The 13,943-nt window shown below is 46.3% G+C and overlaps 1 non-coding gene across 1 annotated transcript; it reads left to right on the forward strand.

Moving 5' to 3' along the window:
• Positions 1-9,892: 9,892 nt before the first annotated feature.
• Positions 9,893-10,030, forward strand: LOC114816393. The gene has a single exon (XR_003764162.1). It is a non-coding gene; the product is annotated as a small nucleolar RNA SNORA7 (small nucleolar RNA).
• Positions 10,031-13,943: the final 3,913 nt, after the last annotated feature.

Below are 13,943 nucleotides of genomic sequence, written 5' to 3' on the forward strand. Positions count from 1 at the left end.
CTCGACTCTCTCCCTTTCTTCTTCTCCCCGCCTCCCCACACCACAGCACTTATGTATATATGCATACATCACATTCTCAATCCCCATTTTACAGATGAGCCAACTGAGGCCCAGAGGAATGATTTGCCCAAGGTCACGCAGCAGACTAGAGCCCATAATAATAATAATAATGTTGGTATTTGTTAAGCGCTTACTATGTGCAGAGCACTGTTCTAAGCGCTGGGGTAGACATAGGGGAATCAGGTTGTCCCACGTGGGGCTCACAGTCTTAATCCCCATTTTACAGATGAGGGAACTGAGGCACAGAGAAGTTAAGTGACTTGCCGACAGTCACACAGCTAAGTGGCAGAGCTGGGATTCGAACTCATGACCTCTGACTCCAAAGCCCGTGCTTTTTCCACCGAGCCACGTTGCTTCTCTTGACCTTCTGACTCCCAAGCCCGTGCTCTATAGAGGAACAAGATTCTCAAGTCCCACATGCAGCTCACGGACAGAACAGGTATTGAATCCCCATTTTGCGAAAGAGGGAACTGAGGCACAGAGAAGTGAAGTGACCTGCCCAAAGTCACACAGCAGACAAGTGGCAGAGCTGGGACCCAGGTCTTCTATCTGCCAGACCCAGGCTCTTGCTACTAGGCTAGGCTGCTTCTCTTGATACCATAAAGGGCCCTGGCCACCTTTTGAAAGCTCCCAGATGATTTTCTTAGGTGGCAATCTAGGTTGCCTATAGCTATGTGAACTCACACATGCACATATGAGACGGGGAGGAGGGAAGATGGTGTCGGGGTAGCAGGTGTGTGGAGCAACTGAGTTGCTAGGATTTGGATACTGATTGTGTCGTCGGTTCTTACTTATTTAAATCTAAATCAAATGAAACTGAATGTAAGGATTTTTAGGCACGATTCATCACCTAACAGAAGGCACGAGTTGGTTCCGAGGAAGAAAGATTCAGTTACATTTAAATGTTTTGGTCGGTAGAAGAAGAAACGGTTCCAGTCCTCATCCCATATTAATAGTGGAGAAGCAGAGTGGCTTAATGGATAGAGCCTGGGCCTGGGAGTCAGAAGGAGCTGGGTTCTAATCCCGCCTCTGCCACTTGTTTGCTATGTGATCTCGGACAAGTTACTTCACTTCTCTATGCCTCAGTTATCTCATCTGGAAAATGGGGATTAAAACTGTGAGCCCCATGTGGGACAGGGAATGTTTCCAACCGGATTTGCTTGTTTCTACCCCACCACCTAGTAAGGTGTCTGGCACATACTAAGGGCTTAACAAATACCACAATTATTATTATTATTATTACTTAGTGGGGATAGTAAATGCCTAAAACAGTGGAGCCATTCAGTCAAAGGCAATGGTTGAGCTTCTCTCCCTCAGTTTTACCACTGATCCAATAGCTGTAACTACACATATGGATTAGCTGGATCATTCAGGAACCTAAAAATATTCTCCAAGTTCGTTTATCTGGGGAGTGTCAAGAGTATGAGATTGGGAGTCAGGACGAACAGGGTCTATTCCCGATTGCCGCTGGCCAGTCTGAAGCTCGCTCTCGGCAGGGAATGAGTCCGCCAACTCTGTTGTACTCTCCCAAATGCTTAGTACGGTGCTCTGTGCCTAGTAAACACTGAATAAATACCACTGACAATGATGGTGATGATGATGTGATAATGATGTCCCGCCTGAGACTCAGTCTCCTCATCTGAGAGTCGGGACAAAAATATCTCCCTCTCCCTACATTTCCAGGAATGTTGCAAGGATAAAATGAGATAATTGATGTGATATGATGTGATCAGTCAACTCACATATTAAATCTGTTCAATCTGTCACCAAATCTGTCCGTTCAGCCTTCACAACATCACTAAAATCCACTGTTTTCTCTCCGGCCCAAATTGCTACCAAGTTAATCTAAGCATTTGTCCTACCCCACCTTGTTTTACTATATCAGCCTCCTTGCTGAGCTCCCCATCTTCTGTTTCTCCTCACTCCAGTCCATACTTCGCTCTGCTTCCCGGACCACTTTTCTACAAAAACGTTCAGTCCATGTTTCCCCACTCCTCCAGAACCTCCAGTGGTTGCCCATCCACCTCCACATCAAGGTTAAACTCCTTACCGTAGGCTTTAAAGCGCTCGGTCACCTTGCACCCTCCTAATTTACCTCACTGATTTCCTACTGCAACCCAGCCCGTACACTTCACATCTCTAAATTCCAATGTCTTCAGTGTACTTTGAAGTCATCTATCTTGCCATCGACTCTCACCCATGTCCTGCCTCTGGCTTGGAACGCCCTCCTCTTCATATCCGACAGACGGTCACTCTCCCCACCTTCAAAGTCTTATTGAAATCCATCTCCTCCAAGAAGTCTCCCTTGACAAGACCTCATTTGCTCTTTTCCCACTCCTTTCCCTGTCACCTCTGTACCTGGAATTGATCCTTTATTGATCCCTCCCTCAGCCTCACATCACTTATGCACATATCAATAAGTTATTTGCATTAATGTCATCTCCCCCTCTGGACTGTAAACTCACTGCGGTCAGGGAACATGTCTACTAACTCTGTTATATTGTACTCTCCCAAGCATTTAGTACAGAAAGTGCTCAATAAATATGATTGATTGAGCGTGTTTTTGAAAAATACATGCTTTCAAATAATAGATATTATTTTAGGGGTTTTTTGGGGGGGAAACTGAAATAGCCATACTGTTTCAGTCAAAAATGTATTTTTATCTAGAGTCCCAACCTAAGTTAAATTTAAAATCCTCTTTTCATATTTGAAGCTGAATTAGTCTGGCAAAAATGTAATTTAACTTGAATCATGAATAAATGAACCAAAAATCCAAATGCGCACTAAATATAGTTTAAGACAAAATTCACTGAAATTCCATGCGAGTTTACGAGTGGTTCAGATCCGGTCAAACATTTCTTACTCTTTGATGACTGTCGCTCCTAGACAGGAGAAAACATTTATTACATTGTCTTGGGTAAGTCATTAGGTCCTGGCTATGATTCAAGCAGACACAGCTGAGGGGTAGGCTGGGCCAATATAAGGGAACCAACACCCTAATATTTTAGCAGTATACTATAATGATATAACAATAACATTCTGTGGGATTTATAGTGCATTTTTCTCCCAAATGGCCCAAGCACTTTTCTTTATTAGTAGGTAGGAAAGGATAAAGCCTTAGAAGGCCTGGCTCATCGCTACTCAGGATTAGAGAAAATGAATTCCGGGATCAGCCATAAATCTGCTCAGGATACGTGACCCCCCCAGCCGTCTGGGTAACAGGTTAGGGTGCCGCACCTCAGACTCCACCCCATCAGTTAACGTTTGTGAACCCCATGTGGGAGAGGATCTGTATCCAAACCGGGTAATCTCGCATTCATCCCAGGGCTTAGTACAGTGTTAGGCACATAGTAAGTGCTTAACAAACACCAAAATGATTATTATTAGAAAAGGATTTCAAAGTGGAATGTAGGTGCCACCGCTATGGTCGGGGCAGGCGGGCACAGGCTCAGTCTGTGATCAAAGGAATAATAATAATGGTGGTATTTGTTATGCGCTTACTTTGTGTCAGGCACCGTACTAAATGCTGGGATTGATACAAGCAAATCAGGTTGCACACGGTCCCTGTCCCACATGGGGCTCACAGTCTTAATCCTTATTTTGTGGATGAGGTAACTGAGGCCCAGAGAAGTGAAGTGACTTGTCCAAGGTCACACAGCAGATGAGTGGCAGAGCCAAGATTAGAACCCAGGTCCTTCTGACTCCCAGGCCCATGCTTCATCTAGTAGGGCATGCGCTTCTCTGAGAAGGGGTCATATTGTCCCCAAGGACTCCCAGGGAGGGTCAGGGATCACTTCCCCAATCCGTCACCAACACCTGCCGGTCTCACCTTCACAACATCTCCAAGATCCACCCTTTCCTCTCCATTCAAACTGCTATCGTGCTGGTACAAGCTCTCATAATATCCCGACTGGATTATTGCGTCAGCCTTCTCTCTGATCTCCCTTCCTCCTGTCTCTCCCCGCTCCAGTCTATTCTTCATTCCACTGCCCGGCTCATCTTCCTGCAGAAAGGGTCTGGGCATGTCACTCCCCTCCTCAAAAACCTCCGGCGGTTACCTATCAACCTTTGCAAGAAACAAAAACTCATCACTCTTGGCTTCAAAGCTCTCCATCACCTTGCCCCCTCCTACCTCACCTCCCTTCTCTCTTTCTACTGCCCACCCCGTACACTGTGCTCCTCTGCCACTCACCTCCTCAGCGTCCCCCGTTCATGCCTGTCCGGCCGTCGACCCCTCCCGCTGTCCCGGAACGCCCTCCCTCCTCACCTCCGCCAAACTAATTCTCTTCCCCTCTTCAAAGCCCTACTGAGAGCTCACCTCCTGCAGGAGGCCTTCCCAGACTGAGCCCCCCCTTTCCCTCTGCTTCCCCTCCCCCTCACCTCTTCCCCTTTCCCTCCCTCAACACTTTGTTCATTTGTATATATTATTTATTACCCTATTTATTTTATGAATGAGGTGCATATCTCCTTGATTCTATTTATCTTGATGGTTTTGTTCTGTTTTGCTTTGCCGTTTGTCTCTCCTGTTTAAACTGTGAGCCTGTCACTGGGCAGGGATTGTCTCTATCTGTTGCCGAATTGTACATTCCAAGCCCTTAGTACAGTGCTCTGCCCGTAGTAAGTACTCAATAAATACTATTGAATGAATGAATTAACTTCCTGCCAGCACAGGGCTCCGCTTTCACCCTCTGCCCCTTCCGAATCCAATGTCACCCTGGGACCGTCACCCAAGAACCAGGATGGAGTCAAACTGGGAGAGGCAAGACTGTGGCCGCTGGCGACCCAGGGACATCAGGGGCTGGGGGGTTGGCGTGGGGGGGTGGGACTGGTTGCTCTAGCCCCTCTCTGCCTCCCATGGCTGTTGGTCCTGCCCCCTAGTCCTGCTCAGCCACAACCAAACAAGTTTCATCTGGAATGACCCTTCCAGAATCGATGAATTTATCAATCATAGTTACGGTGTACAGAGCACTGTACTCGGCACTTGGGATGGTGCAGTATAACCGAGTTGGTAGACACATTACCTGCCCACAAGGAGCTCACGGTCTAGAAGGAGAAACAGACATTAGGATAAATATATACTGCGGGGCTGGGGTGTGGGGAGGTAAATAAAGGGTGCAAATCCAAGTGCAAGGGCAACACAGAAGGGAGTGGGAGAAGAGGAAATGAGGGTCTAGCTCCTGTCACTGTCGACGGCACAACCATTCATTCATTCAGTCATATTTATTGAGCACTTACTGTGGGCAGAACACTATACTAAGTGCTTGGAAAATACAATTCAGCAATAAAGAGAGACAATCCCTGCCCACAACCATCCTTCCCATCTCACAGGTCCATAGCCTCGGTGTCATCCTTGACTCCGCTCTCTCATTCAACCCACACATCCGAACGGTCACCGAATCCCGCCGGTCTCGCCTTCACGACATCGTCAGGATCCGCCGTTTCCTCTCCACCCAAACCGCTACCCCGTTGGTAGAACCTCTCATCCTAACCCGCCTAGATAACTGCATCAGCCTTCTTTCTGACCTCTCAACCTCCTGCCTCTCCCCACTTCGGTCCACACTTCACTCCTCGAGCCCATACTTCACTCTGCCGCCTGGATTATTTTTCTACAGAAACATTCAGGGAATGTCACCCTGCTCCTCAAAAACCTCCAGTGGTTGCCTATCCACCTTTGTATCAAACCAAATCTCCTCACTATTGGCTTCAGAGCTCTCCATCACCTTGCCCCTTCTACCTTCACCTCTCTTCTCCCCTTCTACATCCCGGCCCACACACTCCACTCCTCTGGTGCTAACCTTCTCACTGTGCCTCGATCTCACCTGCTTCACCGCTGACCCCTGGCCCATGTCCTACCTTTGGCCTGGAACACCCTCCCTCCTCAAATCCACCATACAATCATCCTTCCCCTCTTCAAAGCCCTACTGAAGGTGCAGCTCCTCCAAGAGGCCTTCCCAGACTAAGCCCCGCTTTTCCTCAGCTCCCACTCCCTTCCGCATCATCCTCTCTCCCTTTGCTCTCACCCCTCTCTCCTCCCCACAGCACTTACGTATATATGTATAATTCTATTTATATTGATGCCTGTTTACTTGTACTGATGTTTGTCTCCCCCCTTCTAGATTGTGAGCCCATCGTGAGGGATTTTGGTAAAATTACTTCTTTGTGCCTCAGTTTCCTGAGCCTCTGGGATTCAATACCTGTTTTCCCTCCTATTGAAACTGTAAGTCCCATAATAATGATATTATGGTAATTGTTAATGACTTACTATGTGACAGACACTGTTCTAAGTGCTGGGGTAAATACCAGATAATCGGCTTGGACACAATCCGTGTCCCACACGAGGCTCACAGTCTTAATACCCGTTTTTACAAATGAGGAAACTGAGGCACAGAGAAATGAAGTGCCTTGCCCAAGGTCACACAGCAGACAGATGGCAGAACTAGGAGTAGAACCCATGACCTTCTGACTCCCAGTCCTGTGCTCTATCCACTATGTCATGACTCGGGCTGACTTGATTTTCTTGTATTTACCTCAGCACTTAGTATGGTCGTCGACACACAGTGAGCACTTAACAAATACCACAATTATTATTATTATTTCTAATCTCAAAAACAAACAGCTGAATACAAAAACCACAGGCTGCCAAATCATGCTGGCTGTCCCCTGGTTTCCCCTGAGCCCTGGTGGTCTGCCCAATCCTAGGAGAATCTGAGCCCAGCTTTATTCTGGCCAAACCAAAGGATCCCGGGAGCTTTGGCCCTGAGCGACCAGATTGATAATAATAATAATAATAATAATAGTAATAATAAGAGAAGCAGCGTGGCTCAGTGGAAAGAGCCTGGGCTTCGGAGTCAGAGGTCATGGGTTCAACTTCCGGCTCTGCCACTTGTCAGCTGTGGGCCTGTGGGCAAGTCACTTAACTTCTCTGTGCCTCAGTTACCTCATCTGTAAAATGGGGATTGACCGTGAACCTCACGTGGGACAACCTGATTACCCTGTATCTCCCCCAGCGCTTAGAACAGTGCTCGGCACATAGTAAGCGCTTAACAAATACCAACATTATTATTATTAATAATTAATAGTTAGGGCACTTGTTAAGCACTTACTATGTGCCACTAAGTGCTGGGGTAGATACAAGTTAGTCAGGTTGGACACAGTCCCTGTCCACACAGGGCTCACGCTCTTAATCCCCCTTTCCCCAGGATATGTCTCCAACCATTTCCTCTGTTTCAGGTCACTCTGACCATCTTCTCTTTTTCCATTTTGCTTGCCAAGTCAATCACGTGGTGACCATATCCGTCCAGGGTGTTCTGGGAGTTTGATTCATCCTTACGCTTTCCACTCAGCCTTTTATATTTTCTCTTAATCCCCCTTTCCACAGATGAGGTAACTGAGGCCCAGAGAAGTGAGGTGACTCGACCAAGGTCACGATGGAGACATGCGGCAGAACTGGGATTAGGACCTTTGACCTTATGACTCCCAGGCCCGTGCTCTCTCCACTAAGCCACCCTGCTTCTCCCGCCAGGGTCTCTCTCAGCCTACAGTTGACAATGGTTACCACTCAACTAGTCTGGATGTCACCCCGGCCACCACTTGTGAGTGCAACACTGACTCGGTTGGACCTCGGGCTCCTCTAAAACCCACCTTCCAGACACACACAGTCATAGCCCCAGCCCTGTTTACTTGTTCTGCTGCTTGCAGTTGTGTGACTTTGGGCAAGTCACTTAACTTTCATTCATTCATTCATTCAGTTGTATTTATTGAGCGCTTACTGTGTGCAGAGCACTGTACTGAGTGCTCAGTCCAATAAACAGACACATTCCCTGTCCACAGCAAGCTTACAGTCTCCTGTGACTAGTTTCTTCCACTGTAAAATGGGAAGTAAATACCTGTTCTCCCTCCTACTGAGACTGTGAGCCTTATGCGGGACAGGGATTGTGTCTGACCTAATTAACTTACACCAACCCCAGCGATTAGAACAGTGATTGACATGTAGTAAGCCCTTAAGAAATACCATACAAAATTAAAAATAAAAAACACCACTGATTGATTGACTGAATTCCTGCCTGGGCTCATAATCAACCCCTTTCTATTTCCAGGGAGGTTAGTAAAATGGCAGGGAGTTTCTAATCTAAGATGCATTCTCCTTCAGTGGTTTTGGATCCTCAGGGCCCTGGACTCATTTCACTGTGATCATATCACACCGAGCCTTTGAGACAAAACCTTAGGGAGAATCTTAGTCCGCATCCTCTCCCTTAATGCTTCTCCCCTGTGGCCTCCCCTAACCCCATCGGAAGTCAATGAGGTAATAATGACAATTGTGGTATTGGTTAAATGCTTACTGTGGGATAGACACTGTTCTAAGTGAGGTAGCTTGTCCACTCACCTGGAACATATCCAAGGGACAGTAAAGTCTTCAGCCCAGCTCTGCCTTGGGTCCTGTGCCCCATGTAGAGGACTTTCCCTTTATGACGTGGTCCTAAGAGGAAAGCCATGCCATCGAAGGATCATCTCCCCCTTCTACTTCCTCACTTGCTAATTACTTGATAGCTGCAATTTATTTATATTCATGCCTGTCTCCCCCTCTAGACTGTAAACTAAATGTAGGCAGGGAATGTGTCTATCGTTGTAATGTACTCTCCCAAGTACTTAGTACGGTGCTCTGCACATAGTAAACACTCATTCATTCAATAGTATTTATTGAGCGCTTACTATGTGCAGAGCACTGTACTAAGCGCTTGGAATGAACAAGTCGGCAACAGATAGAGACAGTCCCTGCCGTTTGACGGGCTCACAGTCTAATCGGGGGAGACGGACAGACGAGAACAATGGCAATAAAGCCTTTGACGGGCTTACAGTCTGCTAGCCGCCTGTCCTCTCAGTTGATAAGAAAGGGGACAATTTAAATAATAAATGAATAATAACTGACTGACTGACTGACTGAGGAACCCCAGGATGAATTGCTTGCTTGGGATGTTGGTCCTGGGCAGAAAATCCCAAATACTACTACTACTAATAATAAAATAATAATATTTGCTAAGCCAGGAATGCAGCACCTCCCTTCTTCCCCATCCATCTCTATCCCACTATGAAACTATCTGTGGTTGAAAGGAACTAAGGTCCTGAGGCCTCACTTAACCTAACCCTCCTCCAAGACTGGAGCTCAAAGTGCTTCATTTTCCCCATCTCCTTAACCTAGGTTTCCATCTGGGATGATAGCTCATTTAACAAAGCCCATCAATCTTGAATGCTGACATGTACTGGTTTACAGGCCTGGTCTTCCCAGGATGTTGACATTTTCCCCAGGATATATCTCCAAGCATTTCCTCTGTTTTAGGTCACTCTGACCATCTTCTCTTTTTTCCATTTTGCTTGCCAAGTCAATCACGTGATGACCATATCTGTCCAGGGTGTTCTGGGAGTTTGATTCATCCTTACGCTTTCCACTCAGGCTTTTCTATTTTCTCACATAGCTACTGCTCAACTTATCAAGTTATCCTCTATGCTTAGAGCACAGAGTACAGTATAACAGAGTAGGTAGACACGTTCCCTGCCCACAGTGAGCTAATGGTCTAGAGGACAATGAGCAAGAGCTGCAGACACAGGATCTCGGTTGCTCATTCAGTCTCAGAAATCTGTTTTCTTTTCTTATTATGACTCAGACCACCCATATTGTTGTCCTTTGTATTCTAAGTGAACACCACTGATGGTAAAATTCACCAATAACGTCCTGGACGCATTGTACATATAGAAAGGGTGTCCTTTGTGATGTTATACTTGGTCTTTGCAGCGTTAGATTTTGGCCACTCTTTTGTCTCCTAGTCTCCTGCTCTTTCCCTTCTAAGAGTCGCACCTGGAGAGCTTCCAGTCCTCTACCAGTCTCGGCTATGGGAGGGAGAGTCAAGCAGAGGCCTGTCCAATCCATTCCTAGCTTGGCCAGTGGCTAGCGAGCGGAAGGCACTCTGCTACGAGGCAAAACTCGCCCACGCTGGGCAGCAGCGGCACGGGAGAGAGTCGAGGGCGAAGACTCAGGTTTACTGTGCAGAAGGCGGAAATGGTAAACCGCTTCTATATTTTTACAAAGAAAACTCTCTGGATCCAGTACCACAACGATTGCAGATGAAGAGCGGGGCTTCCTGGGAGAAATGTGTCCGTGGTGCTGCTATGGGTTGGAAACTACTTGACGGCATAAGACAAGACTCTTGCTCTTTATGAAGCATTTGCTCAACCATTCAATTAGTCTGTAATAGCATCTGATATCCACCCCGTCTCTCAACACCATAGCACTTATGTACATATTTTCCCCGTCTAGAGTATAAGCTTTTTATGAGCAGGGAACGTAACCCCTAATTCCGTTTTACTGTACTCTCCCAAGTGTTTAGTACAGTGCTCCGCACATAGTAAGCACTCATTAAATATGATTGATCGATATCCTTATACTCTGCTTCTTTCCCCATCTGTAATTTATATTCATGTCTGTCTCCTCCACTAGACTGTAAGTGCCTCGAGGGCAGGGATCACGTCTGCCAACTCGAGTGTATTGTACTCCTCCAAGTACCCAGTACAGCACTCCGCAAGCAGTCAGCTCTCAATAAATACCACTGACTGATTGGTATTTATCAAGCTCCCACTAAATTCTAGGCTCTCTCTTAATGATGATGACGATGATGATGGTATTTGTTAAGCGCTTCCTTTGTGACAAGCACTGTTCTAAGCTCTGGGATAGATAAAAGGGAATCAGGTTGTCCCACGTGGGACTCACAGCTCACAGTCTTAATCCCCATTTTACAGATGAGGTAACTGAGGCACAGAGAAGTTAAGTGACCTCCCCAAAGTCACACAGCTGATAAGTGGTAGAGCCGGGATTAGAACCCATGACTTCTGACTCCCAAGACCGTGCTCTTTCCACTAAGCCATACCGCTTCTCAAGAGCTTGAAAGAATACTACAGTACAAAGGCACATGTCCCCTGCCCTCAAGGAGCCTACAATCTAAAGGAAGGGACAGATAGGCAAAAATGATTTACAAACACTGAAAGCAGGAGGAAGATGGGAAGCAGCATGGCATAGTTAATAAAACGTGGGAGTCAGAAGGACCTGGGTTTGAATCCTGTCTCCACTGCTTGTCTTCTGTGTGACCTTGGGCAAATCATATCACTTCTCTGGGCCTCATTTACCTCATCTGGAAAATGGGGATTAAGACAGTGAATCCCCTGTGCAACAGGGACTGTGTCCAACCCGATTTGCTAGTATCCACCCCGGTGCTTAGCACAGTGCCTGGAACATAATAATGACGGTATTTGCTAAGTGCTTACTATGTGCCAAGCACTGTACTAAGCACTGGGGTAGATACAAGGCAATCAGATTGTTAAGCACTTACTATGTGCCAGTAAGTGCTGGGGTAGATACAAGGTAGTCAGGTCAGACACAGTCCCTGTTCCACACAGGGCTCACACTCTTAATGCCCCTTTCCCCAGGATATATCTCCAAGCATTTCCTCTGTTTCCGGTCACTCTGACCATCTTCTCTTTTTCCATTTTGTTTGCCAAGTCAATCACGTGATGATCATATCCGTCCAAGGTGTTCTGGGAGTTTGATTCATCCTTACGCTTTCCACTCAGGTTTTTATATTTTCTCTTAATCCCCGTTTCCACAGGTGAGGTAACTGAGGCCCAGAGAAGTGAGGTGACTCGACCAAGGTCACGATGGAGACATGCGGCAGAACTGGGATTAGGACCTTTGACCTTATGACTCCCAGGCCCGTGCTCTCTCCACTAAGCCACCCTGCTTCTCCGGCCAGGGTCTCTCTCAGCCTACAGTTGACATTGGTTACCACTCAACTAGTCTGGATGTCACCCCGCCCACCAACTGTGAGCGCAACACTGACTCGCTTGGACCTCGGGCTCCTTTAAAACCCACCTTCCAGACACTCACAGTCATAGCCCCAGCCCTGTTTACTTGTTCTGCTGCTTGCAGTTGTGTGACTTTGGGCAAGTCACTTAACTTTCATTCATTCATTCATTCAGTTGTATTTATTGAGCGCTTACTGTGTGCAGAGCACTGTACTGAGTGCTCAGTACAATAAACAGACACATTTATTGTCCACAATGAGCTTACAGTCTCCTATGCCTCAGTTTCCTCCACTGTAAAACAGGAACTAAATACCTGTTCTCCCTCCTACTGAGACTGTGAGCCTCATGCGGGACAGGGACTGTGTCTGATCTAATTAACTTGCACCAACCCCAGCGATTAGAACAGTGATTGACATGTAGTAAGCCCTCAAGAAATACCATACAAAATTAAAAATTGCCCCATGGGGCTCACAGTCTTAATCCCCATTTTACAGATGAGGGAACTGAGGTACAGAGAAGTTAAGTGGCTTGCCCAAGGTCACAGTGCTTAACAAATACCGTCATTAGGAAAAACAAGATAAAGAAGTAAACGGTACAAACATATCAGGACAATACAGCCGGGAAAATGACTGAATGTACACATACATATCAGCGGAAAATATACAAATATATATATAAAAGTGTACATAGGTTCGCCAGTGCTGAGGAGAGGAATAGAATACACGATTATCGGACTGATGTGATTGGGTGTTGTAGATCCTTTATGGGCTACTAGGGCTGAGAAAATTAAGGACCAGGCAGGTAGCCCAATACATGTTCAACTTCTTATGGAACTGTTGGTCAGTCAGTAGGTCAGTTATATTTACTGAGCATCTACTGTGTGCAGAGCACTGTACTAAGCACTGGGAAGAGTACAGTCTAACGATATAACAGACACGGACACATTACCTGCCCACAACGAGCTTAGAGTCTAGAAGAGACAGTACCGTGAGTGATAATGACCCTGACTGGTGTGTGAATTGTGACTCCACAATTCACAGAGTGCGTCTCTTCATCAAGTCTGCTGAGCCTCTGAGTGAATCAACCAAATCTAATTTGTGCAGCGGGTGACTAAGACCCTAAAAATGCCAGTTAGTTTAAATTAGCCGGAAATTTCAAATCAATATAGAATTTTTTGGCTTACAATAGCGAGCTGATTCATACGTGTGGACGTATCGCGTAGGTGTCAGGAAATCCCAAAGCACCCATGAGAGCTTTAGATAACGAACAGATGGTTGTAAAAGATATATTCTGGCAAAGAAAAGGATTAGATAAGTAGCTGCCACAGCTGCTAGGATAGACTATTTCCAGGCAGTGTGAAAACTGAGGCTGACTTTCTGGATGTAACCCTGTCACAAGCGCAGAAGTATCTTTTCAGTAAGACCCACGTTATTACACATGGGTCTGCACAAGAGTGGGAATGTGTCCTCGAATGAAAGTGTATCTCATGTCTTTTTCCCAGAAAGGAAAAAATGCAAAATACTTCCAGAGGCAAGAAATTCTTTTTTTAAACCAGGTCTTGTCATTGAACCCAATAAATTCTGGGAAAAACTCAGTGCCATGAAATCCTGGGGGCTGCATTTGAGAAAGCGGCAGGGCCTCGTGGAAAAAACATGGGCCTGGGAGTCAGAGAACCCGGATTCTAATCCTAGCTCTGCCATTTACCTGCTGTGAGACCTTTGGAAATTCACTTTACTTCTCTGTACCGTCATTCTCTCATTAACAAAATGAGGATTCGTTACCTGTTTTCTCTCCTATCATGACCTTCAGCCCCATGTAAGAACTGATGACCTTGTGCCTACCCCAGCACTTGGCATGTAGTCATCATTTAAGTACAGTGCCTCAGTGCTGAGTACAGTACCTCACCACTTAGCACAGTGCCTGGCACATAGACAGGGCTTAAGACATGCTCTAAATCCTTCATTCATTCATTCAATAGTATTTAATGAACGCTTACTATGTGCAGAGCACTGTACTAAGTGCTTACAATGTACAAT

The sequence above is a fragment of the Ornithorhynchus anatinus genome, chromosome 1, assembly GCF_004115215.2.
Source record: "Ornithorhynchus anatinus isolate Pmale09 chromosome 1, mOrnAna1.pri.v4, whole genome shotgun sequence".
Lineage (NCBI taxonomy): Eukaryota > Metazoa > Chordata > Mammalia > Monotremata > Ornithorhynchidae > Ornithorhynchus > Ornithorhynchus anatinus.